Raw genomic sequence first — 21,257 nt, 5'->3', positions numbered from 1 at the left:
GTACAGCAGAGAAAGTTTCCCCCCCCCCTTCTCTATTGACAGGTTTGTTATGAAACATGAAGCGTTTACATTTAGGGTATTCAGCCCAGTGTCTCATACACATAGCTTTGTTATCTTGGCTTCAAGCCTATTGTAAAACTCTCATTACATGCAGCAGTGTCCCTATCACAAACAATGGGCCGCCAGCTCCTGTAGATAAGCCTTTTTTGGATATAAATGATATTCTAAAAAAAGATTGATGATTTCCTATTTCCTTTTAAGCTGTATCTGCATTAAGGAAATGTGCCAAGTTCCTCATTTCAGAGCTCTCCCACTTCTCCTCCCAGCCCTGCTCCCAAATCCTCGGATTCAGCTCTGGACAAGGTGAGAGGTCAGAGGCCTCCTTGTTAATGAGAGAGGCAGCCTCTGATTTTCACACTAATTGAAGCATTTACATTTTTTCCACAGAAGTAAAATGCAAAACTAAAACCTTCCTTGGAGATTTATAACCCCACAATGGGTTCTCTTACCCCCCACTCCCTTAATTATCCCAAATTATCCTAACTCTCACGAAGAAGAAAAATTAATATTAATATTCCATTTAGAATCTACTCTAAAATGTGGTAGAAAATGGAGGCAATAATAATGATAAAGAGGGTAGCTGAGATGATTTGGAATATATAATCTTCTCTTCATTGCAGCTTCTTTATACTAGAGTAAGCCAGGAATAGTTTGTCTTGCATTCATTTAGCAGAGCAGCAGAGCAATTTTTGTGCTGCATTGATTTTCAGTATATAAGTAAAAGCTTGGTAAAATATTGCCCTGTCCATTAGATACAACATTTTGGCTTCCAGCCTTGATCAGAAAGCATTTCAGGGTAAAAGAAGTCAAATAGCTTGTACAGAAGAGATGTGAGATAATGTGTTTGTGTTTGTATGCGGAGCAGGTCATGGGGTGAGGATCATTTCTGCATTGTAGATGAAAGAGAGCAAGAAGAAAAGAGCAGGTATAAAATGAAGATGAAATGAAGCAGAAATTATAATTTATGTTCAGCAGATGAAAGAAAGGAGAGATTTATAGCTATTGGAAGTGCAAATAGTGGGGTCAAATTAATCTGAAACTGCAAATGTTCAGTCCATACATAATGGACCTACACCAGAGTGGGGTGAGGTGTGCGACTGAGTGAGTGAGAGAGAGAGAGAGAGCGAAGCAGACAGGTAAAGGGAATAAGGCAAAGATGCGAAAGACAAAGAGGAGTGTCTCTACAATAAACTCACCTGTTTGCCTGGGTAACTTCTTCATTTTAGACAGTGAAGGCTGAGCACATGCCAACATCAGCACTAGCTGTTGTTTAGCTTTGCATGGTGCCTTAAACACTTTTAACATGTCTTTAATAATCAGATGGTTCCATACTGGCATCCCAAATCCCAACTTTCCTTCCTCCAAATGTTGGGGGTCTTCGGTTTTAGTTCCAGGTCATATCCTTCAAGTGACCCTCTTTCCTGGGTTTGGTTTGAAAGTGGACAAAGATGTCAGAAACCCCGTGAGAGCAATTCACAGGATTTTGGCTCCATTGACTCTGAACCCAAACCTTAGTCCAGGTTTGACATCAGACCTGAGCTCAAATGTACATGTGAGTCTGATCATTACCTCCTAGTCCCCATCTCTGATTGTTATAGCAGCTTTCAGGGCTTGCTTCATTAGACTTCTATTGAAACCACACATTCTAAATAACACTTTTCCTGTGAGAGTCTTGGACCACACCCTCCCTGACATTATGCCCTCATATTTATTATCCTCAGTAAATTATAATGTCTCTTTATTTTTCATATGGTTTTGGTAAAGTTTAGTCCTGTGCATAGATTTAGATTTTTAAGGCCAGAAGAGGCCATTAAATTATTTAGTCCAGGGATAGGCAACCTATGGCACGTGTGCCAAAGGTGGCACACGAGCTGATTTTCAGTGGCACTCACATTGCCCAGGTCCTGGCCACCGGTCTGGGGGGCGCTGCATTTTAATTCAATTTTAAATGAAGCTTCTTAAACATTTTGAAACCTTATTTACTTTCCATACAACAATAGTTTAGTTATATATTATAGACTTATAGAAAGAGACCTTCTAAAAATGTTAAAATGTATTACTGGCACGCGAAACCATAAATTAGAGTGAATAAATGAAGACTCGGCACACCACTTCTGAAAGGTTGCCGACCCCTGATCTAGTCAGACCTTTCAGGAAGGCATCTAGTTGCACCTTTCTTCCTATTCTATATTGTCCTCCATTCACTTTCTTACAATGATAACTCTGACAGCGCATTACTTGGGTGGTTGAAGGCACTAGCCAAAGTGAAGCCTGTCTTGGTAGCTGCTACACACCATCACATATTGTGCTTAAGGACTTTGGGAGAAGCATCTGTTTGTATTTTAAAAGAAAACAAATCAATAGCATTAGAAAAAAACAGTGATAACAGACTCGAGACCAGCCTTGCAGTGAAAAAAGCAAATCTTTATTGCTCTTTAGGCTGAAAACAGTCTTTACTCCGTTTACAAGAATGCACATCCTCTTTATGTTTTCATAGCTTGCGGGAATCCAGGCCCAGTTCATGAGAGGTACTGAGAAACACAACTCCCGTTAAAGTCTGTGGGAGTTGTGAACAGCCAGCATCATGCGGGATCAGGAGTCTATAGTATAAGGAGCCATGTATTTATTATATTGCAGTTGTGACTGCTTGTGTGTGTTTAGATTTTTGTTTGCTGATATAGAGCTGCAGTTAAAGAACTCTGGAACATGAATTTAGTTTAGGCTTAGGCCATCCATGAACTGAGTTCTGCATGCCTCAGCATTCTCTTGAAGGACAGATTACTTGAGAGGAACCATGATTCTAGTGGTTGGTGATCCCTTATTGGAAGTCAAAGTTTTCAACCTCCTTATATTTAATCTGAAAGTGGAAAAAAAGTATCAATGGTAACAATAAGCCTATCTAATTTACTTATGGGTGTTTTGAGAAGCTGCCAGAGAAAACTTGACCTTCAAGGATAAGGGTGGGCTGGGAGTGCGGAAATGAGATTTTCTTTGGTTTAGATTATAATAAAATGTCCAGTGCTTCACAACCCTCTTGATTGCCTTTTGTGACACCCCAACCTGTCCCGGGCATTGTGACAAACTACCTGGAAAACACTAATCTAGTTAAAACATAGGTTTGGGAACCAAGAGATCTGGGTTTTATTCCTGGCCTTGCTATAGACTTACTCTGTGAGCTTGCCTCGGTTTCCCCATCTATAAAATGGGGATAATTATAGCACACCACCTGTCTGAGGTAGATATAGAATTATTACTAATGTTTACAAAGAACTTTGAGATTCTTGATGAACGCGCTGTAGAAGCGTGAGGTATTATTGGATTTCTACCTTGTTTCAGAAAATCAATAGCAAGAAAATTAGACAAAGAAAGTGGAAGCCTTCATATTTGAGTGTAGTATGAAAAGGCTACCATATGCTATTATGTTGAAGGTCCCATGATCATAAGTTTAAATAGCATATTCAATATCTTGGTCAGTTGGTCACTAAAAATATGTGACCATAATGGCATCAGTCAGTAACTATTACCACAGTTAACTTTTGTAGAAATAATTAAAAGTGCTGCATTTTAGATACCCTCTTCATTTTGGTTTCTCCATAAGGTGATAGGGAACTCAAGGCTAGCCTAACAGCATTTTATTATTAAAACAGGGGTTTAATTTCATAAACTCCATTTTGATTTGTTCTCTGGTTAAAAAAAAATTTTTTTTTTTGGATTACCTTCTTAGTTTGAAGGATGGTTTGCTACTGAAAAAAAAGATGAACTATCACAAAAGGGAAGGATAACATTTATGAGAAGAGGAGGAGGGGAATAATACAGTAACTGCCTAGGGATGATCTAGGCTGACTATAAATCCTTGTAGCTGTGTATTTCTTTAACCACACTTTTAAAATTTTTTTATTAATGCTATGGGAGAAAGCAATCCAAAGGAGTGGCTACTTAACATTCATTTGAATAAGGTATTGGTGAATTCCAGATGCCGACCTCATGTTTTACTATTGTTTGGGGAAATAAAAAGGTGTATTTCCTTTATGCTCATATTTGATTTTCTTCAAGAGACTAGTTTTATCCTGCATCACAGGAGAAAACTGTGCATTGTGGCTCATTTACATGAAAACTACAGAGTCTGTGTGTCTGGCTGGCTGGCTTGACCTGATTGGGGAAGGCTTGCTTTTCTCTTCTTTGCTGGACGCCCCAAAGACCACATTTGTCATGCAGTCACTTTGCTATCAGTGTGTAATTAAATGTAAAGCACTTTGGGATGCTCAGATCTATAAAGAACTGCTATAGAAATGCAAATAGTATTTCTGCAGACAAACACAAAAGCAAAACGAAACAAACAAGAAGGTTGTACAGGCTAAAAATGTGAACATTGGCAGATATGTAAAATATTACAAAGAGAAGAAAATATTTCTGAAAAACAAATCAATACAGGGGGAGGGGAGGAGGGAGATTTACATGGGAAAGGTGATTGATGCGAGAAATTTCTGGCTTGAGAACAGAGATAATTAAAAAGAGAAAACGCAACCTACAAAATACAGTAAAAATGTTTGGTATTAAAATTTGTATTGCTAGAATGTAGTTTGAGCCCTGATCATCCCCTATGTGGGATAAATCTGCACAGGGGACTAGAAACTGCGAAAGTCCCATTTCAGAATCCCCCTTGATGTTGCTCCACCGGAGATGGTGTTTGTCTTCCTGTGAAATGAGCATGAGGTACAGCCACCCCCAAAAACTGTGAGTGCCATGGAATCCACCAGGAGGCCAGACCTTTTGTGAAGAGGCTCTGTGCGTCCATATTGCTTTTGGAGCTCTCCTTGTGCACCCTACTTAGCTCCATCACTGCCCGTATTTTCCAGAAAAACCCACCTACCAACCAAGCTTCCGACCTTGGTGGTCCCAGATGACATTTGGCTCATATTGAAAAAAGCCTTGCTTGCTTGCTCATGAATCCAACCAACGTTTTTTCCTTCTCTTTTACCCCAGTGTAGGTCTTTGCCTTTTTTTAAATCAAGGGACGATGATTATGATCTTTACCATGTATTAAGGTTTTGTGTGTTTGGGTTGCTGTCATAGTTAGGGTTCAAACACACAATAGGATTAGGAAATTTTCATTCACAATTCTCATTCTCCTCTCCCTTTTTTCTTTTCTCTTTTAGTTGTTCATGACTAAGGCTATGTTTTAGTTACAGGTATTTTTAGTAAAAGTCATAGATAGGTCACGAACAGTAAACAAAAATTCACAGCCCGTGACCTGTCCGTGACTTTTACTATATACCAGGTGCAGGCAGTGTATATGTGTGTGTGTGTGTGTCTGGGACCCCCACTGGTGCTAAGGGGGAGAAGAATGGTGGCACGTGGCCCAGGACCCCTGCTGGTGCTGGGAGGGTTGGGAGGGCGGGTAGGCTCTGTATCCAGCTCCGACCGGTGTGTCCCTGCAGCTCCTAGGGGAGGGGTGGCCGGGAGGCTCTGCGTGCTGTTCCCACCACAAGTGCTGGCTCCGCTGCTCCTATTGGCCAGGAACCACAGCTAATGGGAGCTGTGGGGGTGGCGCCTGTAGGGGCGGGCAGTGCACGGAGCCCCCTGACCCTTTTGCCTAAGAGTTGCAGGGACATGCTGGTGGGAGCCGGGGAAGACCCCTCCTCCCCCGTGGTAAGCACTGCCCCGCACCCAACCCCCTGTCTCAGCTCTGAGCCCCCTCCCACACACCCAAACTCCTGCTGCTGCTGGCAGGGGCTGCCCAGCTCGGGCAGCCCCTGAGCCAACACCAACCACTGCAGAAGTCACAGAGGTCACGGAAAGTCATAGAATCTGTTACTTCCGTGATCTCTATGATAGATACGCAGCCTTATTCATGACAAAACTTCAAATGTGTTATCACAATATTGGTTTAGTTTGTCTTGGAATTTCTAAATTAATTAATAATAAATCTTCACATCAGTTTACAAAATGCATAGTACAACACATTCCCGGCCCCAAAGGACTTATGAGAGTACATTTAGCCCGTTCCCTAATGCTTTGCCTATAGTTGCTCAAAACTGGGCCTAAGTGAATCCCATACAATTCTGTGTTTAGTTTCATAGGCACAGCCGTAGGAAAGCTGGAGCATTCACACGCGTGAGAGTTTGAATTTCTTACCACCTAAATTATAAATTCATTTGAATAAGGCTATGGTCAATTGCAAATGTTGACCTCATGCTTTCCTTTTTGTTTGAGGAAATAAAACTGTATTTTCCTTATGCTCTCATTGGATTTCCTTCAAAAGACTAGTTTTCTCCTGTGCATCGCATGTAGAATCTGCAGTATGGCCCATTTACAAGAAAAATGCAGCGTATGTCGGTTGTGTTCTCCAAATTGCTGTTTATTCCGCAGACCATAATGTGGTTGAAGGTTGGCAAGCAGCATCATCTGACTTGGATTAAAAAAGGCTGCATCTACACTGTCAAAATGTAGACCCCCTGTGGGCAGCAATTGTGGGAGCTGTACCGTAGACAGGGTTCATTTTGTTTTGTTTAACCCATGAGGGAAGATGAAAGTCACAACCCTGTCTACACTGCAGCTTCCATTGTTATCATCAGAGGAGCTTCATTGGCTTTGAATTACTAACATGATTTTCTTTCCTACTGTAGATTAGGCTGTACCCCTGTACCCAAAATGGCTGTACCCCTGATTTGCCGAGGCTTGGAACAACAATCAAATGATTGATCCATTTCACTACACATCCATAGCCTCTTTCAGGCCACATATCCCTGAAGTCTCTGTATATAATGCTATGGTTGCAGCTGAATTTTGTGATGACAGGTAAACCAAATTAGATTTAGTCTTAATTTTAAAAAAATTGAAAATCCATCAGCATCTCTGTCTTGCAAAGAGAATAGATTTTTCCAAATAGGAAAGAAAAAAATATCCTCATAAAAGCAAACTACAGTGGACCCAACAAGCTGTCTAAGTGGCTTTTGTACATTGCCAATCCATTTTCCTTTCTTCTTTTTTTAAAACATTGGACCCTAAAAGGTTTTAAACAAGGAGGGATGTTTTGAAAGTGGAATAATAGAAAGCACTAAATATTTTATTAGTGATTTATGAAAACATGCCTTTACTTTATTTTTTTAATAGAAAAAAACCCTGACAGTTAGTGAAATGATGAGGATTAATGTATGAAAATGTGTTTCATGGCAGCCTCTGAGTAATGGATTCATAAACAGTTCCCTTTTTTTCTTTTTCTTTTAAGTCAAAGTGGATTACAAGACGAGTGGTGAATTACTGTAGTCAGATCAAATAAAAGAGGCAGGCCATGGTTTTTCCTGTAACCCTGTTGACCCCAGACTCAGGTCACCAAATCTTCCATTCTATCATGTACCATCTCCAATATGACCCTTTCACAGCTATTATCTTAAAGGTTCACTTTGTGCCATGGGTTATAGCAATGAACAGGTCAGGTGAATATTTGAGCAGTTTAATTTACTGCAAATGTTGCTTGCTTTAAGCTACGTTTCATCCGAAAAATGATCTTTCATTCTCTATTTAGGCTTTTTTTGCAATTACCGGTAAGTTTATGGCTTTCTTTTCATAAAGGTGACAACTTAATTTTAAATATTAATAGATACCAAATCTCATGCTATACATGAATAGTCTGAGCTAAGTAATAATAAAGAGCTTTGGGAATTAAATAAATAAATAATGAGGGTTTTATATGAAGAGTTAGCAGCCTTTTTGAGACTTTCACTTCCAAGTTGACTGGATGCCATTGTGCGCTAAGGGTCTGATCCAAAGCCCATTGAAGTCAATAGAAAGACTCCCACTGACTTCAATGGGCTTTGGGTCAAACCCTAATTCAGCGTATTTATTAAATGATTTCTTTACTTCTGTGGAACCCAGCCTTGCTGCTGCAGGGATGAGGAGTGGAGGGGACTCTAGGAGGCAAAAGGAAAGCTGACCACACAAACGCAACATTGGATACATTAGTCGTGGTATACAAGGGGTTGTTCAGCCTCCACAAAGGACCAAACTTATTCCCATGGAAACCAATGTTTGGAGATGAATAAGTGGCCTGGCTCTCAACAGTTCCTCTTCCTTGTTCTCTTTTCATCTTTCTTGGGATGTTTTGTTGTTGTGTTTTTTCTTTTTGTTTGGTAGGTTTTTATTTTTCAGGGAAAAGAAAGAGGCTCTTCGCTTTCAAGCAGCTTGTAAAAAGACTGATGACATTCATTCCACTAATAAGCTGGCAATTAAGAAAAAGTCCCAGATTTCTCAAAGAGACGTATTTTTCAACAGGAGCTAGTCAAGATGTTGATGAGGTTTTGTTTTTTGTTTTTAAATGGGATGTTCTGTCTCTTAGCAGAAAAGGGGCTGCTAAACTGGTGTTGTAAGTCTGCCCTCACATGTCTGTGCACAATGAAAAATCTCTTAAGCCTTAGGAAGAGGGAAAAAATCAGCAAATTCAATGGACTGACACCAGCCTTTCCCTGGTGTAACCAAGATAAGGATCTAATCTATATTTTTATTGAGGTTTAGGTACAGATGTGTACATTAATAATGAGCTACCTACACACAGGTTACACAAAGGCATGTGTCATCCATTTGATAAAGCAGTTAAAGGGCATTATTGTTACAGCACAAAGTACATAGTGAATACAAATACAAGCATTAAAAACATCTCATTGATAGTGTCGATGTTATACTGTGTTGTAGCTATTGACTCAAGTATAAAAAGAGACAAGGAAAAGAAGGATGAAACACAGGAAGAGTGGAAAATTAACAAATAAGTTACAGTAAGTAAGAAAAAAGAGAGAAATCACAATCTGACCAGTTTGGAAGACATTTCTCATGATAAATCATCAAAATTTGAGGCTCTTATTCAGATCTGGTATGCGTAAGAAGGATCCTATGGAGACTTTCCTCCTGCAAGAAATTGGGTTAGAGTTAGGAAAAGGGGCTAATAGTAAAAAATGTGAATTCTTGGGCTAGAGTTGGAGGTGCAGAGTATGGTAAGGCGTTAACCAAAATACCTTGTGTGGCACTACGTGCTGCTTATACTAGAGTACAATCGGATCCATACTTTGAACTCTCCATTCTGGTTTCTTCCAGGTGCTGTGAGCAAATGCACAACTCCACAGCTGGAGTGTTGTTGAATGGTTATAGCAGTGAACTGAGCATAAGGATGTCATGCCTCTTTGATCCTTTGCCTGGCTGCCAGCTACAGTCAGTTTAGATGGTGGTTTTTCTGTGATGTGAACATCCATCTACTAGGAAATTGGTTGAGACCACCAATCCATTTAACACAGCCACTTAAATAGACTTCTGAAGGCTTCTGGCCGCTGACAATATGACCTGCACTGGGACCAAGTTTATGAGGGACAGGTTTCATATCCTATTATCAGTGCTCTGAGTTATTGCTTTCCCTGTTTAAAATTTTGAAATGAACCTTTAAAAAACTTTTCCAAAAAGTTGCCCTTTACTTTGTTTTACCAGTTTCCAGGACTTAATTCCTTTCATATTAACTTTGAGAGATCCTGTGCACATACAACTCCCATTGCAATAAATGGAAGCTGTGGGTACCCACTATCTCTCAGGATTTCCCTTTTTATCTGCAGTGAGCAGCTCATGCTATTTCCCTCCCTCCTCCACTTCCAGAACTGTGGTTAACAAATTGTGTTTATCTTTGCAGAAAACTGAAATGCTCAGCTCGGTTTACCCCCCTTTCCGAAAAACAAAAAAACCTTCACAGCAGACTCTTCCTCCTTCAACACTTATGGTCAGTGACATTCCCCTTGTTGAGATCTGCTCAACTCCCAATGTGCCTTTTACGAAGTGGAATTTGCTTTATGTACTAAAAAAGGCATATGGCCAAAACTCCTTGTGTTGAATTTTTTACGGTGTGAATACTGAGTGGAGGAATGGCATTGCAACTGCTTTCCAGGGCGAATTTATCTTTAGCGTTTTGTTTTATCCTGAGGCACTGACCTTTCTATTATCAGTTTCTCTGAAGGCAAGCAGTACAACAATGTCTTGTCTGTATCAGCTTGTTTATGTTTTATATGTGGCTCAAAGTTCTGCCAGAACTTCGTGTCATTTTTCTGGCTATGTCTACGTTCTGCCTGCGATATGCTAATTATTGGGATGTGACAGAACATTTATTCCTTATCATAAATCAGAGTCTGTTATCCAAGAATTAAACTTGTTTTCAGTCCTCAAAGGATGTAACCATATGAAATAGTCTCTAAGGGACAGATCCTGATCCTATTGGAGTCAGTGGACATTTTACTATTGTCTTTATGATGGGATCAATGTTGAACCCAATATAATGAAACAGAATGGAATTACAGTGTCTGTTTTAGAAATTATTATTATTTTTCAAGGAAACATTTCCCTGGAGTACTGTGAGCACTAGAAAGTGAAACTGCAATGGCGATTTACAGCAGCTGAACATCTACTTTTAAGATATTATAAGTAAGGACATTAACAAATTAGAAAGCCACATCCTCAGTAGGGGTAAATCAGTGTAGCTCCACTAATTTCAGTGACGGTATGAAGGTTTATATTAACTGGCCCAGAGTTTTAAATTGACATTGTCTCACTTTGAAAATCCAGACTGCACTATTAACCCACTCACAGTAGGGAGGGTTTGAGGGGAAGGAAAGAAAAGGAAACATATTGTAGAATATGGAGATATCCTTTATTACCTCACTAAGATGCTAGCAGCACATAGTTAGCTCACATGACTTAATTTACCAGGAAAATATTTCGTCTGCAGGAGAAAGGATAATGCAGTGTTTCTGCCTAACCATCATGAACCTTCACTAGAATATCAGGAGTACAGCTTTACAGTAAATTCAACCTAAAGAAAAGTAAAACTGACTGCAGCCTTCATCCCAGCCAACAATTCTTAAACACAGCTGTTGAGATGATTGACTATTGCATTTGCTTATACTTATTATCATAGCCTTCAGTCATTGTCATATCAGTGTTTTGTATTTTTATGGGCTGATGGCCATTTCCTCCTTTTCCACCATGGGAGAGACTATAAAACTAAAGGACAAGCAAAAGAGTTACTGTAGTTAGTCCAACAGTAATAGATTGAAAAGCCTGCACTGCTCAGAATACGTGAAGTATATTATTGTGGACACTCCAGCTCTTATAACAAAATGGCTACAAGAACAAAACACAGCACCATAACACGTTCACTTGATAATTATAAAAGGGCCAGAAAGCAATGCAAACTGAATTCGTCTTCATTAAAACCAGGAATCTCCATGTACAATCCCAAATCCCGCTCCCTTTTCTGCTGTTCCCCGCCCCCCAAAGGCAAAAAAGTTTTGAATGTCTTATTTTATATTTAGTGTGGAGTTCTTTCCTTGAGCATTGTAAATGAAACCTCTAAAGGTTTGTGAGGAACTTTTGTGGTTCTGCTCTCCTATAAATCCCATAATTTATTAGCTTCTTGCACCTGTCATGCTCCACATTTCTTGCACAGTCGGAATACAGCCCCTTCGATCAGTCATCATCCCTCTATAACTGGAAAGAGAGAAAGTTACATGTGTCAATTAAGCCGTCACTGCATCTTTGATCTTTTTTAGTTACTCTTTATTTAAATAATCATTTCCAATTGCTTTACCTGATGTGGCATAGCTTGAAAATGTAGCAACACGTTTTAATTTTTAATAAACACTGAGCCTGCTTCTCCTCTTGCACCTGTGTAAATTGGGAGTGACTCCACTAAGGTCAGTAGAGTACAGTGGAGTAAAATCAATATAAACGACGGGAGTATCAGGCCCAATAGCTTCTTCAGAAATTAGGCCCCAGTTCAAGTGCTTCCTTAAATGGGGATGCTTCCCTGAAGCAGGACCCTAGTTAGTGTTCCAGTAATAAAGGGACACAGTCATGATATCAAAATAGTATCTTAAAAAAAACTCCTTCCCTAGGGATATGGTGGATTCTCCATCACCTGTAGTCTTTAAGTCAAGATCTAAATGATAGGCTGTAGCTCAGACAGAAGTTATGGCCTGGGTGCAGGAATTAGTGGGTGAGGTTCTGTTCTGTAATCCAGGGGGCCAGACAAGATGATTTTCATGGTCCTTTCTGGCTATTAATCTATGAACTTTGATTATTAAAACTGAAATAATTAAAAAAAATAGACCTTAATTAACTCTAATAATGATGTTTGTTTTCTTACTGAATGTCACTCATCTTAAATAATGAACATAGCCTGGGCAGTTTCCCTTTAGTTTCTGCTTCATCTCCCATTCTGATTCTCATGTACTAACAGAACATGCTGTTGTGTTTGAGTTCACAAAACTGCAGGAGAATGTTAAAGTTTAAAAAAGAAACACATCTGAGCCATAAGACTTTAAAATAATTCCTGAAAACATTTCTATTCACATTATCTTGTATAAGGACTCCCCTTTCATTTTATTTACACAACCTAATTCTGGGGCTTAGGCTCTGCCAACTTACTCTGTGTGAAGTGCCACCTGTTATAGGATCTGTTGTATGTATTTAGGTACATATTTTAAAACTTTTTCTGTTGCAAATATAGCTCTATAATGTTTGGTTTTCAGATCCTGCAGGAAGTCTTCACCCTTCCCCTCCCCATCCCCCAATTGGTTATGTGAACAAACATGATCTCCTCTAGCCTCAGTGCTGACTCATAGTGGCATCTGCTGGTGGCACTGGGGAAGATGCATTCCATTGTGGGGTCCTTAACCCACTAGAGCCACTTATAGTTCCACTGGTTTGAGTCCTTGTCATGTGTGCAGAAGGCTCAAAAGATAAGTTTTAAAAAAACCCATCTCCATGAAATGAATGGTTATCTCCTTTCAGCTGCCATGATGGAATTTAGACAATTTCAAACTATTTTGTTCTGCTGCATTTTCCTTCACTTTGGCATCAGCATAGCAGGATAGAGGGTTGATCCTACCGATCCTTTTGCAGTGGTGAATTTTCTCATCTTACAATGTTGTACTAATAGCTTAAAAATGTGGTAGGTGAAATCTTATGCTGGAAATTTCTTTTTATAAAAAACTTAAATCCAGGACCTGTGAATTTTCCTACTTCGTTTATTTAGGCCTGGATTCTGCAAACACTTACACACTTCAGATGTCTAGCTGACTTTAACAAGAGTGCTTGTGTGTGAAGGTTACATGCATAAATGTGTGCAGGATTGGGGCTTTAGTGTGTAATTGATGACATTATTTTTCTTTGATTAGTTGGGATTTTTTGTTGTATTTTGGGGGGTGATGGTAATTGCCTGCTTGTTAACATAAAGATTAAGGGAGATGGGTATACACTATGGGTATGTCTACACTACGGGATTAATCCGAATTTATATAATTCGAATTTTGGAAACAGATTGTATAAAGTCAAATATATGCGGCCACACTAAGCACATTAATTCGGTGGTGTGCGTCCATGTACCGGGGCTAGCGTCGATTTCTGGAGCACTGCACTGTGGGTAGCTATCCCATAGCTATCCCATAGTTCCCGCAGTCTCCTCCACCCATTGGAATTCTGGATTGAGATCCCAATGCCTGATGGGGCCAAAAACATTGTTGCGGGTGATTCTGGGTATATCCGCCCCCCTCTCCAGGGGAGCAACAGCAGACAACCGTTTCGCGCCTTTTTCCTGGGTGAATAGTGCAGACGCCATACCACGGCAAACATGGAGCCCGCTCAGCTCAAGACAGCAGTCATGAACATTGTAAAGTGCGTTATCGTGCAGTTTATGCTGAACCAGAACCTGCAAAACCAGGCGGCGAGGAGTAGGCTACGGCAGTGCGGCGGCGAGAGTGATGAGGATATGGACATGGAATTCTATCAAACCGCAGAACCCGGTGCTTTGGAGATCATGCTGTTAATGGGGCAGGTTATAGCCGTGGAACGCCGATTCTGGGCCCGGGAAACAAGCACAGACTGGTGGGACCGCATAGTGTTGCAGGTGTGGGACGATTCCCAGTGGCTGCGAAACTTTCGCATGCGTAAGGGCACTTTCTTGGAACTTTGTGACTTGCTTTCCCCTGCCCTGAAGTCCAGAATACCAAGATGAGAGCAGCCCTGACAGTTGAGAAGCGAGTGGCGATAGTCCTGTGGAAGCTTGCAACGCCAGACAGCTACCGGTCAGTCGGGAATCAATTTGGAGTGGGCAAATCTACTGTGGGGGCTGCTGTCATGCAAGTAGCCAAAGCAATCACTGAGGTGCTGTTACAAAAGGTAGTGACTCTGGGAAATGTGCAGGTCATAGTGGATGGCTTTGCTGCAATGGGATTCCCTAACTGTGGTGGGGCGATAGATGGAACCCATATCCCTATCTCGGCACCGGAGCACCAGGGTACCCAGTACATAAACCGCAAGGGGTACTTTTCAATGGTGCTGCAAGCACTTGTGGATCACAAGGGACGTTTCACCAACATCAACGTGGGCTGGCCGGGAAGGGTTCATGACGCTCGCGTCTTCAGGAACACTAATCTGTTTAAACGGCTGCAGCAAGGGACTTACTTCCCGGACCAGAAAATAACCGTTGGGGATGTTGAAATGCCAATAGTTATTCTTGGGGACCCAGCCTACCCCTTAATGCCATGGCTCATGAAGCCATACACAGGCAGCCTGGACAGGAGTCAGGAGCTGTTCAACTACAGGCTGAGCAAGTGCAGAATGGTGGTAGAATGTGCATTTGGCCGTTTAAAAGGTCGCTGGCGATCGTTACTGACTCGCTCAGACCTCAGCCAAACCAATATCCCCATTGTTATTTCTGCTTGCTGTGTGCTGCACAATCTCTGTGAAAGTAAGGGGGAGACCTTTATGGCAGGGCGGGAGGCTGAGGCAAATTGCGTGGCTGCTGATTACACGCAGCCAGACACCAGGGCGATTAGAAGAGCACACCAGAAAGTGCTGTGCATCAGAGAAGCTTTGAAAATCAGTTTCATGACTGGCCAGGCTACAGTGTGAAATTTCTGTTTGTTTCTCCTTCATGAAAACCCGCCCCCTTTATTGACTCATTCTCTGTAAGGAACCCACCCTCCCCCTTCCCCCAGCTTGCTTTCAAAGGAAATAAAGTCACTATCATTTAAAAATAATGTATTCTTTATTAATTGATTATAAACATAGGGAGAGAACCGACAAGGTAATCTGGGTGAGGTTTGGGAGGAGGATAGGAGGGAAGTAAAAGGCCACTGAAAAAATTCAATATAATGACAGCCTTTTGGTTGGGCTGTCCACTGGGGTGGAGTCGGAGGGCGCACGGAGCCTCCCCCCCCCCCGTGTTCTTACACGTCTGGGTGAGGAGGATATGGAACATGGTGAGGGGGGAGGGAGGTTATACAGCGGCTGCAGCGGCAGTCTGTTATCCTGCTGCCGTTCCTGAAGCTCCACCAGACGCCGGAGCATTTCCGTTTGATCACGCAGCAGCCCCAGCGTTGCAGCCTGCCACCTCGAGCGTCCCTCATGACCTCACGTTCACTGGCATCTTTCCTAAATTTAGATACCGTGTCCTTCCACTCATTCAAATAAGCTCTTTCATTGCGGGTGCATTCCATTATTTCTGTGAACATCTCGTCTCGCGTCCTCTTTCTCCGCTGCCTTATCTGAGATAGCCTTCGGAGTGGAGGAGGGAGGCTTGAAAAATTTGCAGCTGCTGGAGGGAGGGTTGAAAAAAAGGAGAGAAGTTTTTAAAATGATACATTTTACAGAACAATGCTTATACTCTTTCATGGTGAACAACAGTCTTCACATTACATAGCATATGTGATTTCAGTACAAGGTCGCATTTTCCATCTTTCTTGCCATGTTTGTCTTTCTTCCGCAGGACAGAAGCGACTTTGTCTGTACAAAGTGCAAGCTGGTCTCCATACTGGAGGAGAAGGTTCGAGGGCTGGAGAAACAAGTATCGACTCTGCGTTGCATAAGGGAAAATGAAGATTTCCTGGACAGACGTCAGGAGATGCTTCTACGGCCACAATGTTCTGAAGATTCAGAGCAGGCGCAGCAGGGACAGAAGGATTGTGAGGAGGTTTGGCAGCATGTGACCTCCAGAAGAAGAAAGAGAAGCGTCCATGCACCAGCAATGGAGATACAGGTGAGCAATCGTTTCCATGTTCTCTCTACAGGTGCTAATGCGGAGAGTGGACTAGATGGCCCATCTGAGGGAAGGGAGCAGAAGGAGACTCCACCGATTGGAAGGCAAAAGATGCACTGTCCTAGGGATGGGGGTTCCACGACCACCACTCCCAAGAGGAGGAGGAGGGTGGTGGTGGTCGGGGACTCCCTCCTCAGGGGGACTGAGTCATCTATCTGCCGCCCTGACCGGGAAAACCGAGAGGTCTGCTGCTTGCCAGGAGCTAGGATACACGATGTGACGGAGAGACTGCCGAGACTCATCAAGCCCTCGGATCGCTACCCCTTCCTGCTTCTCCACGTGGGCACCAATGATACTGCCAAGAATGACCTTGAGCGGATCACTGCAGACTACGTGGCTCTGGGAAGAAGGATAAAGGAGTTTGAGGCGCAAGTGGTGTTCTCGTCCATCCTCCCTGTGCAAGGAAAAGGCCGGGGTAGAGACCGTCGAATCGTGGAAGTCAACGAATGGCTACGCAGGTGGTGTCGGAGAGAAGGCTTTGGATTCTTCGACCATGGGATGGTGTTCCAAGAAGAAGGAGTGCTAGGCAGAGATGGGCTCCACCTAACGAAGAGAGGGAAGAGCATCTTCGCCAGCAGGCTGGCTAACCTAGTGAGGAGGGCTTTAAACTAGGTTCACCGGGGGAAGGAGACCAAAGCCCTGAGGTAAGTGGGGAAATGGGATCCTGGGAGGAAGCACAAGCAGGAGAGCGCAAGAGGGGAGGACTCCTGTCTCATGCTGAGAAAGAGGGACGATCATTGAGTTATCTTAAGTGCCTATACACAAATGCAAGAAGCCTGGGAAACAAGCAGGGAGAACTGGAAGTCCTGGCACAGTCAGGGAACTATGATGTGATTGGAATAACAGAGACTTGGTGGGACAACTCACATGACTGGAGTACTGTCATGGATGGATATAAACTGTTCAGGAAGGACAGGCAGGGCAGAAAAGGTGGGGGAGTTGCGTTGTATGTAAGAGAGGAGTATGACTGCTCAGAGCTCCGGTATGATACTGCAGAAAAACCTGAGAGTCTCTGGATAAAGTTGAGAAGTGGGAGCAACAAGGGTGATGTTGTGGTTGGAGTCTGCTATAGACCACCAGACCAGGGGGATGAGGTGGACGAGGCTTTCTTCTGGCAACTGGCAGAAATTGCTAGATCACAGGCCCTGGTTCTCATGGGAGACTTTAATCACCCTGATATCTGCTGGGAGAGCAATACAGCGGTGCACAGGCAATCCAGGAAATTTTTGGAAAGTGTAGGGGACAATTTCCTGGTGCAAGTGCTGGAGGAACCAACTAGGGGCAAAGCTTTTCTTGACCTGCTGCTCACAAACAGGGAAGAACTAGTAGGGGAAGCAAAAGTGGATGGGAACCTGGGAGGCAGTGACCATGAGATGGTCGAGTTCAGGATCCTGACACAAGGAAGAAAGGAGAGCAGCAGAATACGGACCCTGGACTTCAGAAAAGCAGACTTTGACTCCCTCAGGGAACAGATGGGCAGGATCCCCTGGGAGAATAACATGAAGGGCAAAGGGGTCCAGGAGAGCTGGCTGTATTTTAAAGAATCCTTATTGAGGTTGCAGGAACAAACCATCCCGATGTGTAGAAAGAATAGTAAATATGGCAGGCGACCAGCTTGGCTAAACAGTGAAATCCTTGCTGATCTTAAATGCAAAAAAGAGGCTTATAAGAAGTGGAAGATTGGACAAATGACCAGGGAGGAGTATAAAAATATTGCTCAGGCGTGCAGGAGTGAAATCAGGAAGGCCAAATCACACTTGGAGTTGCAGTTAGCAAGAGATGTTAAGAGTAACAAGAAGGGTTTCTTCAGGTATGTTAGCAACAAGAAGAAAATCAAGGAAAGTGTGGGCCCCTTACTGAATGAGGGAGGCAACCTAGTGACAGAGGATGTGGAAAAAGCTAATGTACTCAATGATTTTTTTGCCTCTGTCTTCACGCACAAGGTCAGCTCCCAGATTGCTGCACTGGGCAGTACAGCATGGGGAGAAGGTGACCAACCCTCTGTGGAGAAAGAAGTGGTTCGGGACTATTTAGAAAAACTGGACGTGCACAAGTCCATGGGGCCGGATGCGCTGCATCCGAGGGTGCTAAAAGAGTTGGCGGGTGAGATTGCAGAGCCATTAGCCATTATTTTTGAAAACTCATGGCGATCGGGGGAGGTCCCAGATGACTGGAAAAAGGCTAATGTAGTGCCCATCTTTAAAAAAGGGAAGAAGGAGGATCTGGGGAACTACAGGCCAGTCAGCCTCACCTCAGTCCCTGGAAAAATCATGGAGCAGGTCCTCAAGGAATCAATTATGAAACATTTAGAGGAGAGGAAAGTGATCAGGAACAGTCAGCATGGATTCACGAAGGGGAAGTCATGCCTGACTAACCTAATTGCCTTCTATGATGAGATAACTGGCTCTGTGGATGAGGGGAAAGCAGTGGATGTGTTATTTCTTGACTTTAGCAAAGCTTTTGATACGGTCTCCCACAGTATTCTTGCCACCAAGTTAAAGAAGTATGGGCTGGATGAATGGACTGTAAGGTGGATAGAAAGCTGGCTAGATCGTCGGGCTCAACGGGTAGTGATCAATGGCTCCATGTCTAGTTGGCAGCCGGTTTCAAGTGGAGTGCCCCAAGGGTCGGTCCTGGGGCCGGTTTTGTTTAATATCTTTATTAATGATCTGGAGGATGGTGTGGACTGCACTCTCAGCAAGTTTGCAGATGACACTAAACTAGGAGGCGTGGTAGATACACTAGAGGGTAGGGATCGGATACAGAGGGACCTAGACAAATTAGAGGATTGGGCAGAAAAAAACCTGATGAGGTTCAACAAGGACAAGTGCAGAGTCCTGCACTTAGGACGGAAGAATCCCATGCACTGCTACAGACTAGGGACCGAATGGCTAGGTAGCAGTTCTGCTGAAAAGGACCTAGGGGTCACAGTGGACGAGAAGCTGGATATGAGTCAACAGTGTGCTCTTGTTGCCAAGAAGGCTAACGGCATTTTGGGCTGTATAAGTAGGGGCATTGCCAGCAGATCGAGGAACGTGATCGTTCCCCTTTATTCGACATTGGTGAGGCCTCATCTGGAATACTGTGTCCAGTTTTGGGCCCCACACTACAAGAAGGATGTGGAAAAATTGGAAAGAGTCCAGCGGAGGGCAACAAAAATGATTAGGGGTCTGGAGCACATGACTTATGAGGAGAGGCTGAGAGAACTGGGATTGTTTAGTCTCCAGAAGAGAAGAATGAGGGGGGATTTGATAGCAGCCTTCAACTACCTGAAGGGGGGTTCCAAAGAGGATGGAGCTCGGCTGTTCTCAGTGGTGGCAGATGACAGAACAAGGAGCAATGGTCTCAAGTTGCAGTGGGGGAGGTCCAGGTTGGATATCAGGAAAAACTATTTCACTAGGAGGGTGGTGAAACACTGGAATGCGTTACCTAGGGAGGTGGTGGAGTCTCCTTCCTTGGAGGTTTTTAAGGCCCGGCTTGACAAAGCCCTGGCTGGGATGATTTAGCTGGGAATTGGTCCTGCTTTGAGCAGGGGGTTGGACTAGATGACCTCTTGAGGTCCCTTCCAACTCTGATATTCTATGATTCTATGATTCTATGATCTTAATATTGAGTGCCTGTGGCTTTGGTGTTAGAGATCACAGACGCAGGTCCGGGCAACAGAATTCAGCTTGCATGCGGCCATGGTAAGCCATTGTTTTTCGGCTTCTGCACCCTCCTTTCCCACATACCAAGCAAAGCCCATTGACTGCTGCGGTTTTCCTGTTAACCTTCAGCAGCAGAAAACAAACTAACCCCCCCCCATCCAATTCTCTGGGATGATCGCTTTATCCTTCCCCCCACCGCGTGGCTGGTATCAGGGAAGATCTCTGCAGAAACCAAACTAACCCCCCCACCTCCCCTCCCGCCATTAATTATCTGGGATGATCGCTGTACCCTCCCCCCACCGCGTGGCTGGTAACAGGGAAGATCCCTGCTAGCCAAACGCGAAAAGCTCAGGACCAATTCCCCCGCCCCCTACCGCGCTTGGCTAACTGCAGGGAAGGATTTCTTTTCAGCCACAGGCAAACAGCCCAGTAGGAACAGACACCTCTGTCCCCTTAATTAAATTCCCGTATTTCAACCAGGTTACCAGGAGTGATATCACTCTCCTGAGGATTACACAGTGAGATAAAGAACGGATGTTGCTTGAACGCCAGCAAACACCGGGACCATACGCTGCCAGGCTTTGTAATGCAATGATACCAGACTACTTGCTGCAAGCATGGCGTGGTCAAGTGTCCTACCATGGAGGACGGAATAAGGCTGCACTGCCCAGAAACCTCGTGGCAAAGCTTTTGGAGTACCTCCAGGAAAGCTTCATGGAGATGTCCCTGGAGGATTTCTGTTCCATCCCCTGACATGTTAACAGACTTTTCCAGTAGCTGTATGGCCGCGAATGCATCCCAAGACCTCAGGGCAAAGTAATCATTAAAAAACGCTTGTTTTAAAAGCAAGTTTTATATTTTAAAAGGTAAACTCACCTGAGGTCCCTTCCATGGGGTCATGGTCTTGGATATTGGCTTGGAAGGGTTGGGAGGGTACTTCAGTCAGACTGAGAAAAAGATCCTGGCTGTTGGGGAGAACGGAGTGCTGGGTGCTCTCCGCAAGCTCATCGTCCCCCTCCTCCTCTTCCCCGTCCGCAGAATCCTCAGGTGTAGCTGATGAGATTATCCCCGCCTCGGAATCCATGGTCAGAGATGGGGTAGTGGTGGCAGCCCCCCCCAGAACTGCATGCAGCTCGGCATAGAAGCGGCATGTCTGTGGCTCTGACCTGGAGCGACCATTTGCCTTCTTTGTTTTTTGATAGGCTTGTCTGAGCTCCTTGACTTTCACGCGGCACTGATCTGAGTCCCTGTTGTGGCCTCTCTCCATCATGCCCTTGGAGATTTTTTCAAAAGTTTTGGCATTTCGTCTTTTCGAACAAAGTTCTGCTAGCACTGAATCCTCTCCCCATATAGCGATCAGATCCAGTACCTCCCATACGGTCCATGCTGGTGCTCTTTTTTGATTATCGGCCTGCATGGTTACCTGT

The 21,257-nt window shown here is 43.5% G+C and overlaps 1 long non-coding RNA gene across 2 annotated transcripts in view; it reads left to right on the top strand.

Moving 5' to 3' along the window:
• The first annotated feature begins 293 nt into the window (after window positions 1–293).
• LOC117874774 overlaps window positions 294–21,257 on the top strand; it is a 65,879-nt gene continuing 44,915 nt past the window's right edge. The window contains exon 1 of one of the 2 annotated variants that reach the window (XR_004645069.1): window positions 294–363. This is a non-coding gene — a long non-coding RNA (uncharacterized LOC117874774). Of the gene's footprint in view, window positions 364–12,951; window positions 13,037–21,257 lie in introns of those variants that run through there. The other variant, XR_004645068.1, reaches the window with a different exon arrangement.

This window comes from Trachemys scripta, chromosome 3 (genome assembly GCF_013100865.1).
Source record: "Trachemys scripta elegans isolate TJP31775 chromosome 3, CAS_Tse_1.0, whole genome shotgun sequence".
Taxonomy (NCBI): Eukaryota; Metazoa; Chordata; order Testudines; family Emydidae; genus Trachemys; species Trachemys scripta.
The sequence above is the reverse complement of the archived record's forward strand: the minus strand, read 5'-3'. Positions and strand labels throughout refer to the sequence as shown.